Source organism: Grammomys surdaster, unplaced genomic scaffold (assembly GCF_004785775.1).
Source record: "Grammomys surdaster isolate TR1022 unplaced genomic scaffold, NIH_TR_1.0 61, whole genome shotgun sequence".
In the NCBI taxonomy this organism is placed as follows: domain Eukaryota; kingdom Metazoa; phylum Chordata; class Mammalia; order Rodentia; family Muridae; genus Grammomys; species Grammomys surdaster.
Genome location: NW_021604563.1, coordinates 18,320,502 through 18,325,895, shown reverse-complemented (window position 1 = coordinate 18,325,895; position 5,394 = coordinate 18,320,502).

The following is a 5,394-nucleotide window of genomic DNA, read 5'->3' as shown; positions in this document are numbered from 1 at the left end:
GTGTTCAGTCCAATGATTGGCTGTGAACATCTGCCTCTGAATTTGTCAGGCACTTCTTGGCATCTTCAACAGTGTCAGGGTATGGTGTCTGCATATGGGATGGATCTCCAGGTGGGGCAGTCTCTGGATGGTCTTTCCTTCCAGCCTCTGCTCCACGCTTTCTCTCCATATCTCCTCCTTTGAGTATTTTGTTCCCCCTTCTAAAAAGGACTGAGGCATCCATACTTTGGTCTTCCTTCTTCTAGAGCTTCATGTGGTGTGTGAATTGCATGCTCTTAAATACAGTTCTTTATTGGTCCTCTGCCTTAGTGGAATCTCAGGCTCATTATACAGGATGATTGGAGATGGCTAGACTTGTAAATAATCTATGGATTTTAAAAGCCATGTGCTAACTGGGTGTACCTCTAACTTCAGTCAAAGATCAACTATCATTTTTTATTGGATATTTTATTTACATTTCAGATGTGATCCCCTTTCCCAATTTTCCTCACCCACCCAGGAACCTCCTATCCCATCCCCCCTCCTCCTGCTTCTATGAGGATGTGCCCACCCTCTCACTCCCACCACCCCACCCACAAATTCCCCCACACTGGGGCATCCAGCCTTCACTGAACCAAGGACTTCCTCTCCCACCTATGCTTTACAAGGCCATCCTCCCCTACATATACAGCTGGAGCCATGGGCCCCTCCCTAAGTGGTCCCAGGCTGGTGGTTTAGACCCTGGGACCTCTGGTTGGTTGGTATTGTTGCTCTCCCCGTGGGGCCACAAACCCCTTCAGCTTCTTCAGTCTTCTCTCTCACTCCTCCATTGGGAACCCCATGATCAGTTCAATGGTTAGCTGTGAGCATCCCACCTCTGTATATTTCAGGCTCTGGTAGCCCTCTAAGGAGACAGCTATATCAGGCTCTTGTCAGCATGCACTTCCTGGCATCCACATCAATGTCTACCTTTGGTGACTGTACAACGGTTACATACCCAGTTGGAGTAGTCTCCCGATGGCTCCTCCTTCAATTTCTGCCCCACACTTTGTCTCCATATTTGCTCCCATGAGTATTTTGTTACTCCTTCTAAGAAGGACCAAAGCAACCACACTTTGGTCTTCCTTGTTCATGAGCTTCATGTGGTCTATGAGTTGAATCTTGGATATTGCCAGCTTCTGGGCTAATATTCAATTGATAATTATCAGTGAGTACATACCATGTGTGTTCTTTGTGATTGGGATACCTAACTCAGAATGATATTTTCTAGTTCCATCCATTTGCCTAAGAATTTTTCAAATCCATTGTTTTTAATACCTGAATAATATTCCATTGTGTAAATGCACCAGGTTTTCTGTATCCATTCTTGTGTTGAAAGACATCTGGATTCTTTCCATCTTCTGGCTATTATAAATAAGGCTGCGATGAACATAGTGGAGCATGTGTCCTTGTTATATATTGGACCATCTTCTGGGTATATGTCCAGGAGTGGTATAGCTGGGTCCTGAGGTAATGCTATCCCCAATTTTCTGAGGAACTGCCAGACTGATTTCCAGAGTGATTGTACCAGCGTGCAATCCCAGCAAAAACGGAAGAGTGTTCCTCATTCTCCACACCCTCACCACCATCTGCTATCACCTGAGTTTTTAATCTTAGCCATTCTGACTGGTGTGGGGTGGAATCTCAAGGTTGTTTTAATTTTACATTTCCCTGATGACTAAGGATGTTGAACATTTCTTTAGGTGCTTCTCAGCCATTCGCCTTTCCTCAGTTGAGAATTCTTTGTTTGGCTCTGCACCCCATTTTTAATAGGGTTATTTGGTTCTCTGGAGTCTAATTTCTTGAGTTCTTTGTATATATTGGATATTAGCCCTCTATCAGATGTGAGATTGATAGACATCATTTCCCAATTTGTTGGTTGTCATTTTGTCCTATTGACAGTGTCCTTTGCCTTACAAGGGCTTTGCAATTTTATGTGGTCCATTTGTCAATTCTTGATCTCAGAGCAAAGCCATTGGTGTTCTGTTCAGGAACTTTTCCCCTGTGCCCAAGTATTCGAGGGTCTTCCCCACCTTCTCTTCTATTAGTTTCAGTGTATCTGGTTTTATGTGGAGGTCCTTTATCCACTTAGACTTGAGCTTTGCACAAGGAGATAAGAATGGATCAATTTTCATTCTTCTACATGTTTTCCTCCAGTTGAACCAGCACCATTTGTTGAAAATGCTGTCCTTTTTCCACTGGATGGTTTTAGCTCCTTTGTCAAAGATCAAGTGACCATAGGTGTGTGGGTTCATTTCTGGGTCTTTATTTCTATTCTACTGATCTTCCTGCCTGTCACTGTACCAATATCACGCAGTTGTTTTTTTTTTTTATCAGTATTGCTCTGTAGTACAGCTTGAGGTCAGAGATGCTGATTTCTCCAGAAGTTCTTTTATTGTTGAGAATAGTTTTCGCTATCCTGGATTTTTTGTTATTCCAAATGAATTTGCAAATTGCTCTTTCTATCTCTATGAAGAATTGATTTGGCATTTTGGTGGGAATTGCATTGAATCTGTAGATTGCTTTTGGTAAGATGGCCATTTTTACTATATTAATCCTACCAATCCATGAGCATGGAAGAACTTTCCATCTTCTGAGATCTTCTTCCATTTCTTTCTTCAGAGACTTCAAGTTCTTGTCATACAGATCTTTCACTTGCTTGGTTAGATTCACACCAAAGTACTTTATATTATTTGTAGCTATTGTGAAGGGTGTCATTTCTCTAATTTCTTTCTCAGCCTGTTTATCTTTCGAGTAGAGGAAGGCTACTGATTTATTTGAGTTGATTATTTATTCAGTCTTTTGCTGAAGTTGTTTATTCTCACAAACCCAATCCAAGAACACATCAAAACAATCATTCATTATGATCAAGTAGGCTTTATCCCAGAAAAGCAGGGATGGCTCAATATTTGGAAATCCATCAACATAATGCACTGCATAAACAAACTCAAAGAAAAAAATCATATGATCATCTCACAAGATGCTGAGAAAGCAATTGACAAAATTAAACATCACTTCATGGTAAAAGTCTTGGAAAGATCAGGAATTCAAGGCCCATAGCTGACACATCAAAAGCAATATACAGAAAGTAGCCAATATCAAACTAAATGGAGAGAAACTTGAAGCAATCCCACTAAGATCAGGGACTAGTCAAGGCTGCCCAATCTCTTCCTACTTATTCAATAAAGTACTGGAAGTCCTAGCTAGAGCAATTAGACAACAGAAAGAACTCAAAGGAATACAAATAGGAAAGAAGTCAAAATATCAGTATTTGCAGATGATATGAGAGTATACTTAAGTGACCCCAAAACTTCCACCAAAGAACTCCTAAACCTAATAAACAACTTCAGCAAATGGATGGATATACAATCAACTCAAATAAATCAGTAGCCTTCATCTACTCGAAAGATAAACAGGCTGAAAAAGAAATTAGGGAAATGACACCCTTCACAATAGTCACAAATAATATAAAATACCTTGGTGTGAATCTAACCAAGTAAGTGAAAGATCTGTATGACAAGAACTTGAAGTCTCTGAAGAAAGAAATGGAAGAAGATCTCAGAAGATGGAAAGATCTCCCATGCTCATGGATTGGCAGGATTAATATAGTAAAAATGGCCATCTTACCAAAAGCAATCTACAGATTCAATGTAATCCCCATCAAAATTCCAAATCAATTCTTCATAATGATAGAAAGAACAATTTGCTAATTCATTTGGAATAACAAAAAACCCAGGATAGCGAAAACTATTCTCAACAATAAAAGAACTTCTGGAGAAATCAGCATCTCTGACCTCAATAGTGATAAAATATTGATAAAAAATACTGATATCAATACTGATAAAAAAAACTGCATGATATTGGTACAGTGACAGACAGGAAAATCAGTAGAATAGAAGTAAAGACCCAGAAATGAACCCACATACCTATGGTCACTTGATCTTTGACAAAGGAGCTAAAACCATCCAGTGGAAAAAGGACAGCATTTTCAACAAATGGTGCTGGTTCAACTGGAGGACAACATGTAGAAGAATGAAAATTGATCCATTCTTATCCCCTTGTACAAAGCTCAAGTCTAAGTGGATAAAGGACCTCCACATAAAACCAGATACACTGAAACTAATAGAAGAGAAGGTGGGGAAGACCCTCGAATACTTGGGCACAGGGGAAAAGTTCCTGAACAGAACACCAATGGCTTTGCTCTGAGATCAAGAATTGACAAATGAACCACATAAAATTGCAAAGTTTCTGCAAGGCAAAGGACACTGTCAATAGGACAAAAATCTCAACCAACAGATTGGGAAATGATGTCTATCAATCTCACATCTGATAGAGGGCTAATATCCAATATATACAAAGAACTCAAGAAATTAGACTCCAGAGAACCAAATAACCCTATTAAAAAATGGAGTATAGAGCTTAACAAAGAATTTTCAACTGAGGAAACTCCAGTGGCTCAGAAGCACCTAAAGAAATGTTCAACATCCTTAGTCATCAGGGAAATGCAAATCAAAACAACCCTGAGATTCCATCTCTCACCAGTCAGAATGGCTAAGATTAAAAACTCAGGTGATGGCAGATGCTGGTGAGGGTGTGGAGAAAGAGGAACACTCCTCCATTGTTGGTGGGATTGTAAGCTGGAACAACCACTCTGTAAATCAATCTGGAGGTTCCTCAGAAAATTGGAGATAGCATTACCTGAGGACCCAGCTATACCACTTCTGGGCATATACCCAGAAGATGCTCTAACATATAACAAGGACATATGCTCCACTATGTTCATAGCAGCCTTATTTATAATAGCCAGAAGCTGGAAAGAACCCAGATGTCCTTCATCAGAAGAATGGATGCAGAAAATGTGGTACATTTACACAATGGAGTATTACTCAGCTATTAAAAACAGTGAATTCGAGAACTTCTTAGGTAAATGGATGGAACTAGAAAATATCATCCTGAGTGAGGTAAGCCAATCACAAAAGAACACACAATAATCACTCACTGATTATTGGATTTTAGCCCAGAAGCTTGAAATACCCAAGATTCATCTCAAAGGCCACATAAAGCTCATGAAGAAGGAAGACCAAGTGGGGGTACGTCGGTCCTTCTTAGAAGGAGTAACAAAATACTCAAGGGAGCAAATATGGAGACAAAGTGTAGGAGAGAAACTGAAGGAGGGGGTGTCTGGAGACCATTCAACCTGGGTACCCATCCCATGTGCAGTCACCAGGGGTGGATGCTGATGTGGAGGTCAGGAAGTACATGCTGACAGAAGCCTGATATGGATGTCTCCTTGGAGCTCTGCAAGAGTCTGACATGTTCAGAGGCAGATGCTCACAGCTAACCATTGGACTGATCATGGGGTTCCCAATGGAGGAG